The sequence below is a fragment of the Camelus ferus genome, chromosome 35 (genome assembly GCF_009834535.1).
Source record: "Camelus ferus isolate YT-003-E chromosome 35, BCGSAC_Cfer_1.0, whole genome shotgun sequence".
NCBI classification, from domain to species: Eukaryota; Metazoa; Chordata; class Mammalia; order Artiodactyla; family Camelidae; genus Camelus; species Camelus ferus.
In genome coordinates this window covers 25,913,257-25,931,121 of record NC_045730.1, presented here as the reverse complement: position 1 = coordinate 25,931,121, position 17,865 = coordinate 25,913,257, and the positions used below count along the sequence as shown (strand labels likewise).

Sequence of the window (17,865 nt, the reverse complement as noted above, 5' to 3'; positions counted from 1 at the left end):
TCAATTACACGGAATCACATCTGCCACCAGGCCCCAGAGCTGGGTTTTCCCGTGAAAAAATGAATAACACATATTAGCAAAAAGCCCAGAGGGGACTCCAAAGGGGGAGAGGGAAACCTAGAAGAGAAGCCACAGAAAGCTCTGTGTGTGAACACAGACTCCACTGAAAAGTGAACCCCACGGCAGACACAGCTTCGCTCCTGGAAATTCAATCAGTGCATCTAAAGAGGCAAAAAGAAGTTTTTTTGAAACACAGTTATTGATCTCCTCTTAAAACTCCAGTGAGATCCCAGTCAGTAGCTGAGGTGAAGTGGAGAAACCAACTCAGCATCCAGATGTCCTTCCAAAATTTTCTGTCTTTTTTTTTTTTTTGAATGGAGGTACTAGGGATTGAACCCAGGACCTTGTGCACACTAAGCATGTGCTCTACCCCTGAGCTCTACCCGCCCCCCTAGAATTTTCTGTCTTGAATCAGCAAACCTGACTGGGGAGCGGTGATGAGAGTCCGGGGTCATGGTGGGCAGGTAACGGCCGGGGTAGTTATTTATGGAGACCTTACAATAAGATGAACCAGGACACGTGCCATACAGACTTCAAGTCATATTTCTATTTTCAATGAGTTGCTTAAGTTCCTTGTTTCAGCCATAATTGAAAGAAGAAGAAGAATAAGCCAAAAGCAAACCTTGTCCTAGAAGCACTGGGCTGCGAAGAGCTTGCAAACCTTTCTAGAACCCGTCCAGCATATTCCTGAAACCCACATTCCTGGGACAAGAGGACAATGTGTCAACTGAATGGGCTTGTGAACGAACCTCTCGCAGTGACAGCCAATGAAGGGTCGCTGACAGAGAGCTACGGCTGAAGGCGGCGCCACACGGTCCCACGGGCTCTAAGACCCAGTCCGCTCCCTTGGGGCTTGGGGACGACCACCAGACAGAAGCATCTTACTTCTCTTACTGAAACAGAGTCTACAGTTTTAAATTATTCAAATTATTTAGTCTTTAAAAATTCCATTTTAACCAAGCAAGTTCAAGAATGAACTTGGGATGGTGGGGGCAGGTGGTGATGTTTCATATTTGGGAAGATAAACCATAAGATACAAAACAAACTTCTCTGGGTTTGTATCTTTATGTATCTTTACTCTTAGGGTATATAAATCTCTGAAGCTGAAGAGAAGTGCTTAAAATGCTGCCTTTGTGTCTTGGACACTGGCATGTTTCTGGCCAGGTTCTCTTAGTAAGTGAATTAGTTGAAGACCGCACTTTGGGAAGCTCTAGTTGCCTCCTATGACACTGTCTGGAACAACGTTCTTGGTTTCCGTTACACACAAGCCAAACTGAGAAAGATGAGTGACGCTGCCCAGGACCTCAGGGTGCCCAGGACCACTCCGCCCTGCAGGGGCAGAGTCAGCGAGGGAACCAAGATGAGCCGTGCCTCCTGCTATGCACCCACCTTTCAAAACGCTGCCTTCCCTCCCCAGTAAAATCTATTTAAATAGGACTTTACTAAAACAAAAAGACAGAGCATGTCAATTAGGCTCAGCCAATAAACAGAATGCAAAAAAAAAAGAAAAATAGTGTCTTAAAGAAAGAAAGAAAGAAAAGTATATCCTGGAAGAAAAAATGGGCAACAGTAAGCCAGAGCATTATCTGTGATTGCCTCAGGGATGGGCAGTACTTTTCCTGACACTTTTCTATAATAAGTAGTATTCTGAAAATCATCAGAAACATAAAGTGGAAAACAAATTCAGAACTTCTCAACATGTAAGGTCATGATTTGAAACTTCCTCTGTTTATACGTAGGTCGATCACAGACCAAATGGTTTAAAAAGAGAAAGACAGAGCAATACTCCAACGCAATGAACAATTGGTAGACGTAACATAGAAAGAGCCCCACAAAAAAGAAAAGGAGATAAAGAATACTAACAGGAAATTCACAAAAGATACCCGAACTCTCCAATAGTGAGGTCATTGTAAACTGAACTGAGATAGGAGTTCATGTCCATATTAGCAAAACTGTAAAGTGTTAGAATTCCAAGTATTGGCAAGAATGCAAGGGAGTGGAAACCCTCGTGTTGCTAATGGCTGCATAAACTGAGACACCACTTTGGAATAATTTGGTAACACTGCGAGCCCAGTGAAGACTGTTACAAAGTGTGACTTCATCACAGTGCCAAGGAGATGGCACTAGAGCATTTATTGCAGCATCTATTGAACACTTAGTAACAATCTGAATGTCAACAGAGGAAAGGATAAACAAATTGTAGTCTGTTCATAAAACAGATCACTTTTGAGAAATTAAAATAAATAAGATGTCACTGTATCAATGTGGGTAAATACTGAACACGTTAATTTGAGTAAGAAAAGCAAGTCACAGAGCAATATATTGTCTGCATTACCACTTGTGTGAATTTTTAAAACACGTAAGATAACAGTACATGTTGATATCACTCATATGTAGAATCCAAAAAAAAAAGAAAGACTACACTAATGAACTTACCTACAAAACAGAAACAGACTCACAGGCACAGTAAACAAACTTACGGTTACCTGGGGGAAAGGGAGTTAATATTTGCAAATATTAACTACTGTATATAAAATAGCTTAAAAAACAAAATTCTTCTGTATAGCATAGGGAGCTGTATTCAATATCTTGTAGTGACCTATAGTGAAAAAGAACATGAAAACGAACGTATGTGTGTATATGTATGACTGAGACATGATGCTGTGCACCAGACATTGATACGCTGTAACTGACTATACTTCAATTAAAAAAAGATAACACTACATATTGAATAAATGCCAACTTCATCTTATTGATTAACTGCCAGGGAGGGAAGGATATGGATGAAGAATGAATAGGAAGTTTTCAGATGCATCTCTGTGACATTTTATTGCTAAACAAACAAACAAAAAGCTTCCAATACCTTAAGCAAATACAGCATTTGTGGTACCTGGGTACTGAGCACACACAAATGTATCCTATTATCTGTTCTCTTCGAGTGTTTGGTATATTTTGTAACTGAGGACATTAAGCATCCTCTTGGTCATTGTTTATTGCAGCCAGAATAAATCTCTGGAATGGCAGGGAATGTCCATGTCTCAGAGTTCAGAGAGAGAGGCAGAGCCAAGAAAGGCTCTTGATGGACATGGAGGAGAGCTGAGCCCAGTATGGACACCACGATGTGGCCAGCGTGGCCAGAAGGAGCCGGTGGAGAAGGTCTGGGTCTGGGGTGAGGGGTAAGGCAATGACTGACTGATGCCTGAGTTTGGGATGGACAGCTGGACGCAGAGGCTGAGGGGAGGAGACAGTGACAGTATCTGAGGTGGAGGAGCTCGGAGCCGAGGCAGCAGCGTGAACAGACAGAGGTCATGGAAGGGCTGCCAGTGTGAGTAGAGGAAGGACTCGAGATTGTGGGATGCTCTGCAGCCGGGAAGGAGCAGGGGTCACAGGAGGGGGGCAGGGGAGGGCGGAGGGTAGGAAACTGTGGTCAGAGAGCAGAAGCAGAGCAATTCTGGGTGGCCCAGGTCTGGGAAAGTCACCGTAAACATGGTTGCATGGACAGAGCCTCAGCTGCTGAGGCCGGACTGAGTGGTCGAGGGATGGAGGGGCCAACCTGGACTCTGAGGTCCTCGGGACTGAGCCAGGATAGGACAGAGGAGGGACAATTCTGGGCTCAAATGCCAAACCCCTCCCCGTTTGACAGGTGCTGGGATGAGGGGACACACAGGAGGACATGGATGACGGCATCACTTTTGTCAAAAATATGGTCACTAGGAGAGGGAGGCAGTGTGAGCAGAGGTGGCTTCACATCATTGGGACCCTCCCCTGCATGGGTCCCCGGGCTCAGGAGGCACCCTGGAAGGGCATTCACAAGGGCAGGGCTGTGCGGCATTTTACCTGAAATCACCTGAGGCTTCTGTTTCCCTCTCCAGCTCCCTGTCACACTCACAGTGTCAGGCAGAGCTGCAGGGGCCACAGGCATTTTGGATTCTGGTTAAGGAGACGAGTCTAGGGTACGTTTGATCCAGATCCAGAGGGACGTACTTGTACAGTTGCAGTCACACCCAGTCCAGGGCAGGAATGGCTCCCAGCAACAGCCCTACGGCCCACCCTGCCAGCCCACGTGGCATCGAGACAGAAGGCCAGGGCCGTAAGTTTCATGGTTGTAAGAGTGAGTCCCTCCTGCTCAGTGAGAGAAGACGAGAAACAGTGTTTAAAATTGATGGAGGCAAAAGCTAGTCTGTGGGAAAGCCTTCAAACCGCCTGAAGTATAAAACTAAAAATTAAGGAGACTTAGAGGAAAAAGCATTCTAGCAGCATGTCCTGATTCATTTAATAAGTACATTGTTTTCTGCATTTGTAATGTTTGCAGTATTTGTAAGTCTGTGATTTGTTGTAGGGTTTTTTTTTTCCATTCTTTTTTTCATTCTAAGGAAATATTCAATTTCATGCCTAACTTTATATTCATAATTTAAAGAAAGTATTCCAAAATTGGATAAGCTTCTGGTCCCTCAAAATATAGATCATTTCTGGTGGTTAAAAATTGTATGAAACAACTGTAAATAGTAATTAAGAGTCAATGTCTCTTTTCCATCTTCCGTTCACAAGATTTTGTCTTTTCCCCAAAGAAATACAAGTTAAGATTTAGCCAAATATCATTTATTATGTTAAAATTTATGTAATCACTGTTTTTGTAAAATGTGATCCAAAAACCGAGGAATGAGACCAAAATTTTGGATCCAGCAACTCTTGCCAAGCTTAATGACCTCTCAACGGTTATGAGAGGTTCCATGATTTTATGTTTCTTTTTGTTATTGCTTGGATGAACTTTGCAAAACAAAACAAAATAAAAATAGTATTAATGATAATGAGAGTTTCTTTAAATGAGGATGCCAGAATCCTTCTCATTATATAATGGCTCAAACAAGCCCAGAAGGCACCGTGTCCTTAGGGACCTAATCCAGAAGCAGGAGGAATGGGCCCCACAGAGTCCCCCCCCCCCGCCCCGGGTGGACGTGGGAGACATCAGTCCTGTCCACGCAGAAACGAAGAAGACGGCTGCAGAACCCACAGAAGGGGAACCGCACTCACCCCCACACCTCCTCCAGCAGAAGGCGGGAACGGCCTCCGTGAACTGCGGTCATCGAACTCAGGGAAACATTCCATGGTCTGAGGCCGGCTTCCCAACCACGTGGCCGTTCAGACTGTGACTCTGTATCCAGTACTTCACTCCGCACCACCTTCAGAACATTACAGGGACAGTGAAAGAGTTAGCCGAGAGCCACTGCACACACCGCCTGCAGTGGGACCCGGACGGCCCCAGGCACACTTGGCGTAGGTGACGCTGAGGGAAGCCCGGTGGCTGACACACGTCCCTGGCTCCTCCTGGCTGAGAGGCTCAGGACGTCACCCCGCCCATCCGCACCTCCAGGCCCTTCCTCCCGCCCACAGCAGCTGCACTGCTTTTTGTTTCCTGTGAGGCCCTTGTGAGTACCTGTTAGCCTGCTTCTGCACTTACTTTAAAAAAAGTGGCAAATGCTGGGTCCTCACCGACTGTACCAACGGGAGGGGGTTCTGCACAAGCCCCTCAAGGCCAAGTGTGGTGGGCGAGACCACAGGCACTTTCGGGGTCTGTGATCTTCAGTGGCTTCCATCTCTCCTTGGGCCAGAGCTCCCTCCTGCCTGGTGCTGGGAAGGGCTGGGGGGAGACCCGCCCGGGGCCTCCGCTCCCACAGCGCCTCCAGGCGACACCATTCCTCAGGCCCCGGAGCGGAGGCTTCTGCTCGTCTTAGTAACTTTGGACCCAATTTGGTGTGAACTTCATGTCAATTCAAAAGAAACAAAGGGACAGCAATTTTCAGCAGGCAGGTGACAGAAACTCTTGAATAAATGCTTGAACAAAATTGTCTCTTGTGGTGAAAACACGGTGAAAATGTCAAGGAAACTAGATCTTGGACTTTGCAGCACAGCTGAAGGGTCCTGTAAAGCCTTTTCTGAAGCTTCCAAGGTCAATGACCTCTGCGAGAAATTCAGGATCAGTTCACATTATGAATGAAAGGTCTTCCAAAGGGGCCTTTATAATTCAAGAAACATGCACTTCATTCTTTTTTTAAAGGCACCCCTTATAAACCGGTGCTTCATACTGTCTCCTTCTCATCCCCCGATGTCGAAGCACTGACCGTGGGCCTCAGGCACGCGTCTGACGGGACGCCCTCTGCCTAGCATGTGGCCACCTGTGACATCACGTCGCTCCGCCGGGCCCCCCGGAGGACTGCATTGTCCGGGATTCACCTTCACGTCCTGCGCACTGACCAGCTCTGTGCATGGTGGGGGATCAGCGCACACTGCTGGGAAGGGCGTGTGCAGCAGCCTTCCTTGTTTTCGGCAAGGCTAGAAGCCAAGCAGATATTTTGATGCTGGGGGTCCAGAGCCAATGACCGCCCAAAGGTCAGTATCACTCCCATGGCACAATTGCTGCAAAGCAGAGCCACACACCTAAACAAGCAAGTGCACGCCACACACTACGGCCAAGAGCTCGCTGCCAGCGAGTCCGCCTTCCACGCCTGGCTGCGGATTCTGTGTGCACCCCTCACCTGCCCACTCAGCCATCCCATCACTCAACAGACACTGGCTGGGGACAGAAGTGCCGGGCGCTGTGTGAGACTGCGCCGAGACAAGCAAAGCACAGACTTCATCCCCAAGAAGCTCAGTTTGTTGGAAAAGACAGACATGATGAAATAATGTTAATTCGAGGGGCAGATCAAAGTGCTCAGGGATTGCACGAGAGAGAACACGGAAAGCGGAGTCGTCTTCGTCCAGGGAACCCGAGCGGGCTGCCAAGGGGAGGCGGCGTTTGAGCGAGATGTTGTAGAGCGTTTCAGGATGACGTAGGGCAGCCGCCCGCGCGCGCGGCGGGAAGGCTGAGGCGAGAAGGGCGGGCGGGAGGGAAGGCCACTCACAGCGGCCGCAGTGCGGAGCGGGAGGGGGGCAGCTGAAATACGCTGGGGCCACACTGCGATGAAGGCACAGCCACAACCACAACCTGCAGAAGTTTTGGAAGCAGCTAAAACAAGTATTGACGGGCAAGACGAATTCAGTGAGAGGTGAAGACACGAGAGCAGGGACCCGCGCAGGGAGCGCGACCCAGGAGGCGCGCGCTGGCCGGGCCGCGCCGGAGGGGCTTCTCTGGCTGCTGGGGCCTCCGAGAGCCGCCCGGCTGACTTAGGCCCGAAGGGAAGCCGCTGGCAGCCCCGGGGAGCTCGCTGTGCCGTCCAGCAAGGCTGGGGACCTGGGCTGGACTGGGCGGGACGCCCGCTGCGCGCGGGGGGGGGGGAGGGGGAGCTGGCAGCCCCGTCCTGACACCGTCACTGAGGATCCGAGCCGGCTCTTTATCACTGCGCTCAGAAGTGAAATTCCACAGGGGAGACTCGCATTCCTCAGCTGGGGGAGGGCAGGACTCCCAGATAAACAGTCCCACACTCTGCATCCAGTGAGGGAAGTGCAATTCCCCAAAAGGAAGTCAGGCCGGGGTCAGGGCCGGACAGCCAGGAAGACCAGCCGGAGAGGCCAGGGCAGCCGGCCGCGCTCCGGGAGGGGAGACCGCCCCCGGACAGAGCCAGTGCTCGAAGGGCTAGAGAAGAAATCCCAGAGGAAAGAAAGTCCTGAATCTAGTCCACAGCCGGCAGCCAGGAGCATCCGTGGAGGGAGAGCTCTGCCAGAGAGACGTGGTGACCTGTCTCCTTCCTCCCACGCCACCTGGAGAGCCCGGCCAGGGACACAGACGCTTCTGCACAAGGAAGAAACAGGCACCTCTGCTCCCAGAGAGATGCTGGGAGGGAGGGAGCCACGCCCACAACTCCGCTGGCCTAAGTGGAGGAAGTTTGTTCCTGGCTCGCTCACAGTCACGTACCAGGGGAGAACAAGCCTGACCCCACACTGGATCTGCCCCTGCGGCTCTAACCCTGGGCTCTGTTTCCTGGGCTCAGTCCTGCTGGGTCTGCACCTTTTGTGAAAGAATGTGGCCTGGAGCCTGAAATAGACAGGGGAGACCAGTCTCAAGGCTCTGACCTTGAAGGGGAGAACACTTTCCCATTCATACAGAGATGAAAAGTTGCAGAACAGAGAATAGCATTTGTCTTGTTAGGGTTTTACAGGGACGCCATGACCTGCCCCACATGCACAGCTGCAAGAACAAAGGATTCCGACACCAAGAAGTTTGCAACAACCAACCACACCCCCTCCCCTTTTGGTGTAAAAGGAGCCTGAATCCTGACTTGGGGAAGATGGTTCTCCAGGACATTAGTCCCCCATCTTCTCATTCTGCTGGCTTTCCCAATAAAGTTGTTCTTCCTTGCCCCAACACCTCATCTCCCAATTTATTGGCCTGTTGTGTGGCGAGCAGAACAAATTTGGACTCGGTAACAGTCATGGCCAGGGGAGATGGCGGTCGGGTTGGGAAGGCGCAGTGGGAGGCACTGCTTCCACGTACAGGGGCTCTGGGCATGACAGGGAAGGGTGAGATGGGGTCCTGATGACAGCATTGAGTGACAACCTCAAACTCTATCTTCACCGGGAGAGGGAAGCCCTGGGCACGTTGTCTTTAGGAAGGTAATTCTCTGGGTTCATTTTAAAAGTCCGTCTCTCTGCAAATTACAATTTGTCCTTAGGATGTGTGTGCTGCCCAGGAGTCACTCGCAGACCAGAAGCCCAGTGGAGGAAGCATATCATGACCCTGCAAGACAGGTGGTGCCCTTAGGGGCTGCACCGGCGGGTGCAAAGCACACTCTGGATTATTCTACTTGACCCAGAAGCCCAAACCCATGAGGGTCTGCTGTGTTGAGTCCTGTGTGTCAGCCAGACCCTGTAAGTCATGCTTTGGGAGCTGTGTGACTGTGAGTTAGTGGTCCTCCAGGATGCCCTGGGGGAAGCAAGGTCCCTGTGTGAAAACCCATGGACTTATTTACTGTACATAAGTGGCACCTCAATTACAAAGTGACTGCTGGGACTAGGGGACCAGGTACTCTTACTCACGTGGCGACGTGCGCTGTGAATGACGGGAGGATGGTGGAATTACAAGGGTTTATTTACCTTTAAAAAGAACCATAGTTTTTACCTGTAATTTTCATACTGTGAAATATGACTGTGTATGATTTATTTAAAAATCCCTAGTGGGGAGGGTATAGCTCAGTGGGGGAGTGCACACCCAGCGTGCATGCGGGCCTGGGTTCAATTCCTAGTATCTCCATTAAACAAATAAATAAATAAACCTAATTATCTCCCCCATAAAAAAATAAAAATTTTAAAAAATTATGTTAAATCCCTGAAGTCAGTTATCGCAAGAAATATTTTTTCATAGTTACAAAATCTTCACCTCACCCCAGTGGGACGACTGTGAGCTCTGACATTCATAGTGTCTGACTGTGATGTTGCTACGATACTTGCTGAATATAAAAAGGTGGATGCCTTCTTAGTCTTTCCTTCTACAAGCTGAATCCTGGGTGAAGTCACTTGCCATTTGGATTCTGGTGATTAAAGAGGGCCATTCCAGCTTGTTAACTGACAATTACAGGAGGCAACTTACACACTCAAACCTCAAACTAGGTCAAGAATTGTTCCTAAACGTCTGTCATCGCTCCCAGTGAGGAAAACACTGGCAAAAGTTTTAGGTCACTCATGATATTCTACAGACATTTTGGACAAGAAAATTTTCCAAACAAATGAAAAATCATTTCGAATCAAGTTGACTTTTGGTCTAACTTTGATTGCTGTACGTCTAAGAACATTTTTGATCTAATGATGTTTTCTATTTGCTAAATAGGTTTAAGTTTGGGAATAATTCTTGAAAATTAAGCAAAAATCCTGCTTCATGATAAAATATCCGGGAAAGAGAATTTCTGGTTTTCATTTAAGCCTCAGCCTTTATCAACAAATTTTTATGTTGCTATTTTAGAGCTAAAAGAACAGAAGATCTGCAAAATTAATTCTTCCCCAAGCGTTTAGAAAACCTGTCCTCTTATTTCTCCAGATTTCAGTTCCCTGATTGTCTCAGTTGTGGTCAGCCCTCACTTAATAGACATGAATTAGAACTTGCCATCTCCTAACATGCCCTTCCTGTGTCTTCAAGTCCAAATCACATAGTCCATCAGATACAGGGACAATCATATGACCCACCTGCATTATTTGGACTGTGGGCACCAACAGAATTAGTAGGCAGAGTCACACGATCACATAGATAAGATTATAGCCTCATAGACAGAAAAAAAATAACCACAGGCTAGCTGCGAGCTCTGCCCCCTAGAATTCATCTTAGTATTGTCTCAGGACAGCAGGAGCGACATGACTTGTCCAGGACCTGGAGAATTGTGGAACCAGCATGACATTTAATTCATAAAAGCTACCTGTTAATACCCAGTCTCCGGGGTCTGTCGATTAATACTGACTGCTGACTTTCCTGCGTTCATTTCTCCTTGCTGGTCAGACTGCTGTACCAGCCCCCAGTGCCACTGAGCACGTGCCGTGCACCAGGCGCCACGCTGAGTCCCGCACTTGCCTCAGCTCCTTCAGCACGCCACAGGTGCGGGGCTCTTTCTATTTTGAAATAATTATCCCTTCGTGGGACTTTCCTTTTGTTTCCCATGCTTTGGTCACTTCCACTCTTGTAGAAATGATGTCCAATAACAGGGTGCAATTGCATCTTTAAAAACATCTCTCTTAGAATTAAACAGCCTTTATTGTTCAGCTCTCAGCAACTGAAATGTCAAGGAAATCACACCGGTCCAGTTGGATCTGAACAGAAAAAGCTGGAACTCGGGTCAAGTTATAATCATTCAGCAATTAGGGCAAACTTGATTGAGTAAAGTGCTCATTTCAGCGTAGCTCGTTGTCCATAAAAAAGGTAAAGGGAGCTTAGATCAATGTGAGGAGATGGAATCCCTCTCAATTAGAGTTAGATTCCACGCATTTGAAGCACTGAGGCTCAGATTCAGACTCTGCCAAAGAAGAGTGAGACGTCTGTCCCTCAGCAGTCACTGAACAGTCAGAGGAGAGGACTGGGGATGCTTCCAGGCACGCACATTGGTGACTTTCCATCAGGCGGTGCGGCTTGCCTGGATTTCTGAAACTGGACTCAGCTACCTGTGCCAGCCCCTGAGGCACCTGGGTGTGACTGAAAAGCTCCTCTCTCTCCAAATCATTTTGAATTAAGTGAAGTTAAATTAAATATGAAAGAGAAATGGCCCTCGATCTACTTGTTAGAAACATCATAAAGGAGCCAACATTACTGACATGGCCCCGTGCACAGCACAGTTCCAAGTGTCTCACAGGCACTATGTTTTTTGTTCTCAGTTGCCCTGGGAATGGACACTGCCATCACCTCTGTGTTGCAGGGCAGATGGCTGAGCCGTGAGCCCGGTGTGAAGCCAGGACGCACGGCCAGAAGGTCAGCCCCATGCAGAGGCTGCACGTGCACCACAGGCCTCGCCTCCACCCCTGCCTCCTCTCCTGGTCCTGACATACCTCTGGTACATGATTCACCCCAGGATTGATGGAACTGGTCAAAACTCTCTGAGTGATGGACAGAAGACCTAAATAGACATTTCCCCAGAGAAGACATTCAGATGGCCAAAAGACACATGAAAAGATGCTCAGCATCACTAATTGTCAAAGACATGCAAATTAGAACTACAATGAGGTATCACCTCACACGGGTCAGAATGGCCATCATCAAAAAGTCCACAAACGATAAGTGCTGCAGAGGCTGTGGAGGAAAAGGGGACACTCTTTCACTCTGGTCATGGACCTACACGCTCCTGGGAGTGCAGTTCGGCGCAGCCACCCTGGAAAACAGTATGGAGTTTCCCTTAAAAACTAAAAATAGCTCTTTCCTCAGCTGCCGCCAAGGTGCTCAGTTCTTCCAAGGGAGCCAAGGCCGCGTTGGGGCGAGGCCCTCACTTCCTCCGGGACCAGCACGGCGCCCAGCAGCACCCGCCCACAGCTCTCCCGTGCCACGGCCTCGGCCCAAGCTCGCCTACATCTACCCGGCCCTCACCATGCACGACAATGAGGTGATGGTAACGGAGGGTAAGGTCGACGCCCTCATTAAGGCAGCCGGGTGTGAATGCTGAACCTGTCTGGCCAGGCTTGTTTGCAAAGGCTCTGGTGAGTCTCTATATCGGAGTCTCGTCTGCAACGTTGGGGCTGGGGGTGGAGGTCCCGCCCCAGCACGAGGGGGACCCGCCCCCTCCACCACTGCTGTCCCCGCTGAGGACGAGAAAGTGGAAGCAGAGAAAGAAGAGTCCGAGGAGTCTGATGACGACGTGGGCTTTGGGCTTTTTGACTAAACGTCTTTAGTAACACATTCAGTAAAAAGCTGAGCTCTTTGCTGTGGTTGGTCTTGCTAAAAAAAAAAAAAAAAAAAACAAAAAAAAAAACAAGGAAAAAAATTAAAATTAGACCTCCCCTATGATCCAGTAATCCCACTCCTGGGCATATGTCCAGAGGGAAACTTAATTCAAAAAGAGACATGCACCCCAATGTTCATAGCAGCACTATTTACAATAGCCAAGACATGGAAGCAACCTAAATGTCCATCAACAGATGACTGGGTAAAGATGTGGTATATTTATACAATGGAATACTACTCAGCCATAAAAAGGAATAAAATAATATCATTTGCAGCAACATGGATGGACCGGGAGATCATCATACTAAGTGAAGTAAGCCAGACAGAGAAAGACAAATATCACATGTTATTACTTATATGTGGAATCGAAAACAAAAGATACAAATGAACTTATTTACAGAACAGAAATAAACTCACAGACATAGAAACTTATAATTATGAAAGGGGAAAAGTGGGGAGAGATAAATCAGGAATTTGGGATTAACAGATAAACACTTCTATATACACAATAGATTAACAAGAACCTACTGCAGGACATAGGGAATTATATTCAAGATCTCATAATAACCTATAATGAAAAGAATCTGAAAAGGAATATATGTATATTTGTATGTATAACTGAATCACTTTACTTACATCTGAAACATTGTAAATCAACTGTACTCCCATTTAAAAAAATTCTTTCTCCTTTTAAAAAAATTTGCATCATTTAAATTAGAAATACATCAGTTGAAGGAATTATATTGGACTGACAATCTAAACTACACTCTACCCTAGCTGCTAGGTCACAGAACTATGTAAATTCTTTAATACCTTCAATCATCTGAAGCACAAGTTAACACAGTAACGTTCTGAGCAGGGAGGAGGGGCTTGCTCAGCGGTGGCGTGTGTGCCTAGCATGTGCGAGGCCCTGGGTTCAATAAAGCTAACTGTTCTCCCCCAGTATCTTTCTCAGCTGAACACTGCAGCCACTCTCATTGACAGAAACGTTGAATCCACGGAGGCTCACATGGTGCTGTATTTGTGTCTGACTCTAAAATTTTCAAAAGTGCCCTGGAAAAGCCCTCTGATTTGGGGGCATGATCAACAGGCTTTGTTCGTCCACTCATCAAGGGAACCCATCTTCCTTGGCATGGTATTTTCTGGGAAGAAAATAATGTCATTCCCCCAGGTTTGTCGTTCAGACTTCTTTGCGCCAGCTGGGCGGCCGACGGACAGCGGGAAGGCAGCTCTCATGGTCCTGAGGCTGGAGGCCCGGGCCGCGGGGGGCCTCCTCCCGGCCTGCAGCTGCACCTTCCCGCTGTATCCTCATGTGGGGGCAGGTGCCAGAGCTCTGTGGGGTTTTTTGGTTTTGGGGGGCTTTTTTTGAGTTACAGGCAGTTTACCATGTTGTGGGGTGTCTTTTACAAGAATGCTAATCCCATTGGAGAAGACGCCACCCTCATGACCTGAGCACCTCCCAGTGGCCCCGCCTGGCCCCATCAGTTAGGGTTTCAGCATATGAATTTTGGGGGGACACAAACCTTCAGACGACGGCAGACTGCGTTTCAGTCTGTAGGTCCGGAACTTCTAACAGGTAGACCGGCACCACAGCGGGAAGGACCCTGAGGGCGCATGTGAGGCCGAGCGCGATGAACCTCCTACCCCCAGGACGCCACAGCCCCGGTTTCGACCTGAATCCCTGACATTTGCTTTTAAAAAGTTAAATGAGCTGATTGTTTATTCCTATAAGTAATCGTTATAATGTGAAATCTACGAATCTTTGAAGAATAAATTACAAAGCTTCCATCTGGGCTCGGAGCTTTCATTTTACCAATTTAAAAGCAACTTCCATCATGGCTGAAAGTCGTGGACGCCAGACATGTGTTTGATAAATCCAGTAAAAACACACACACCACTCTCTGAGCAAGACGTAAAAACATCAGTCGGGCACCCAGATGATCTATTTCCTCTACGACTCATCACCACATGTGGAAACCTCCAGAAGTTCAGGGCCAGGGAGCCAGAGCATAAATCCAGTCAAAGCTGCTTCCTCTCTCCTTGGCCTGAACACCCCTTCAAATCTTTCATTTTCCTGAGGTTTCGCTTTTGTACCAGTTTAACTTTGAATTTATGTGGCACTTTAACTTTGAATTTAACTCTACATTGTCTAGGCAAACCTAATATTTGCAAATGAGAGAGATTTGAGGAGGTGAAGTCCGTACCCTCCAGGACGGCATGTTTTTTAATCTTGAGATTTCAAACTGCTAGTCTTCAGTTCTTATGCTCATCCCCAAGCGTGTTAATACTGGGCTACTTTGTTCCCTGGTCAAAGGAAGATGTGAGACTTGACCCACAGCTGAGAGCTGTGCTCACATTTCAGTTGCACCTCAGACACCGTAGCCTTCAGGAAGGTGCCCACTGCTCTCTCAAACCTAGAAAGTCAAGCTGTTCTTACTGATTTAGCCAAAGGGGGTGTCATGACACCCACCCCTATTCCCAGGATGGCCCTAAGGATGAGTAAATTGGTCCAAATAGAACAGTCATATTATGTGAAACTGGTGGTGAGTTTTATAATAGCATTTAAGTGCTTTTTAAAAAATTAGTTGGTGTGTGCTGCTTCAAGTCCAAATTCCCAAAAAAAGAGCCGTTCTCACAATGTTTGCAGCTCAGTGCTCACCATATCAGGAGCTCTTAGATCACACATTCGATTGTGAAATGCCAGACAACACTGTCTTATTGACGCCTGAAATTTGAGGCTGACTTGTACCTATTTCTTCTCTTCCTATGCAAAATATGTAAATGCAGATCCTTTGCTAAGAATACGATGTTTTCAGTGTTTGAACTAATCAAAATCTAACAGTGAAATAAAATTGAGAGTGCTCCTAGTTTTGTGTGGCAATGTACCCAGTTAAAAACACTTTTTTCCCTAGACACACCATGGCCTATCCTGGCCAATGAGATGTATGTAGAAGTCTCTGAGTGACACTTCTAGAAAGTTTTGTTATCCTGATCAAACAGTAGAGTTGACATGGGCCTTTCATCCTTTCCCTCCCTTCTCATTCCCATCTGGAATGCATCCACAACAGCTGGAGTTATGGCAACCGCTTTAACACCAGACATCCACCAAGTTGGAGGAACAGGTCAATAGAAGAAGTTGAGTCCCTGTCAGTATCTTTGACAGGATTCAATGCAAATTCACCTCATCGATAGGACTTGATCGAAGAAATCTTACCTCTAACACCAGAATGCTTATTTCCCAAACTCTAGAGGCTACATTCTGATCAAATGGTTTCCCTAATTAGAGCTCATTAACACGTGCTCTTTGTGCAGAATAATCAATGCAACAGAAGTATAGAAATGGGGGGGGGGGCAGGAGTATGGCTTAGCGGTAGAATGCGTGCTTAGCATGCATGAGGTCCTGGGTTCAGTCCCCAGTATCTCCATTAAAAAAAAAAAATAGCAATAATAAAATAAATAAATAAACCTAATTACCTCCTCACCCCCCCCAACAAAAGCAAACAGAAATAGAGAACATTAATTCGATTCAAAGTCTTATTCTATGTACTGTAGAATATAGAGTCCTTGCACTTAAGAAACTCAGTCTAGTTGGAATGAAAAGCAATAAATGAAGAGAATTACTGAAATAAAAATAGCAGATCAAGTTAAGAATAGAAAAGACTTCGTAAGACAGAAGCAGATTAATCTCTTTTTTTTTAAAAGCTGTAGAGATGAGAGCGTTACAGATGCTTGAAGCAGGAATAGTGCCCTTTAACCAAGACTTGAAAGAAATAATGGGCATTGGAGGTTTTTAAAATCTTCTGGCCACAACAGCATTTGAAGTACCCTTGCTCTTTCAAACACATAGCAATTACAAATAAAATACAGAAATTAAAAAGAAAGTGACAGAACCCACTTCAGAAATGAGGAAAGGGCACCACAGAAGAAACAAAACAGCGAGTCTGACTAGAGCCACGAGCCTGCCGGTGCCGCCGGTGCTGGTGGCCAGAGGTGGGTTCCTGCAGGTTGGACAGAACCAGATGTTCTTTTTCTCACACAACGGGCCAGGCCAGGCATGGGGCCAGGGGCTGGGAAGACGCTCTGTGCCGGCAGATAAGGAGACAATACTGAACACTCCCTAAAGTAACAGATGTGAACAAGCATCTGATCTAAAAAACCTCAAAGCTCAGACACGGCCTCCTGACCAAAAATTAAACAAGCCACCTTCTGACCCAGTAACTGAATCTGCAACGTCCTTGCTTTGACCTGGGATGGGTGTCCCCAAGATAACATTATAAACCTGGTCTGGACGAAGGCCCAGAGATCCTGGTGGACAGAACTGAAAAGCAATAGATAAGGAGGAGTAAGAACAGAAAAAGAAAAGAAAAATATATGTAAGTAAACCTAAAACTAAAAAAAAAAAAAACCACTAAAACTCACCATTTAAAATAAGCCTGAAAAATCTAAGTTCCAAAAACTATGCAAAAATCTAATAAAAATATGATGGCCATCAAATTTTAAAATGGAAATAAATAAATTCCAGGTAAAAATAATGGGATGGGCTGATATCGCTCAGTGGCAGAGCACATGTTCAGTTTGTGTGAGGTCCCCCCCAAAAGTAATAAATAAAAAACGGGATGGAAGAGGAGAATATTGACTTTAAAAATATACTTAAGTGCTTAAAGAAAAACGTGCAATAGCTTCTATTAAAAGAAAGTAAGAAATTATTGGGGAGGAAGGGACAAGATTAAGGCATAAACAGGCATTAATTATTTTTAAAAACCATTCAAAAATCTTGGAAATAAAAAAATGCAGTTAAGTAAATTTTAAAAAGAAAACCCGAGTGGATACATGTTAAGATGAAAACAGTCAGAGACTAAATGAGAGACCTGGGACCCGCTGCTGATGAAGGTACCCAAAATACAACCAAAAGAAATGAAGAGTTCACGTTTAACACGTGGAAATCCAGTGAAGATCTGAGGATGAGTTCAGGTGACGTCCTCAGCCAGGCACTACTGACGTCTGCAAGGGGCAGTTCTCTATCGTGGGGCTGCCCTCGGCTTCGTAGGCATTTAGCAGCACCCCTGGCCTCCACCCAGGAGAAGTCAGGAGCAGCCCCTAGTTGTGACAACAAAAATGTTTCTAGACATAGTCAAATCTCCCCTGTGGGGGCAAAAGTGCCTCCTGTTGAGAATCAGGGCTGCAGCATAGGTCCACAGCAGGTTACAGAAAAGACACGGATGGGAGGGCCTGGGGGGTGGCAAGGGCCCATCAGTAGCCAGCGCTCAGATGAGCCACGCACCCCAAGTACGCAGCAGGACACGAGCATCTGAACTGGGCACGTTACCTTTTCCTGCTTTTTAAAATTAGGATGTAACCGACACGTAACATTACATTCGTTTCCGGTATACGCGGTAATGGTGTAATGTTTGTGTATATTGTGAGATGATCAGAGTAATAAATCTGGTTAACATCCATCACCACAC

General features: G+C 46.8%; 1 pseudogene; it reads left to right on the top strand.

The window, feature by feature from the left end:
• Nucleotides 1-11,846: 11,846 nt before the first annotated feature.
• LOC116661541 lies at nucleotides 11,847-12,428 on the top strand (annotated as a pseudogene).
• The last annotated feature ends 5,437 nt before the right edge of the window (nucleotides 12,429-17,865 follow it).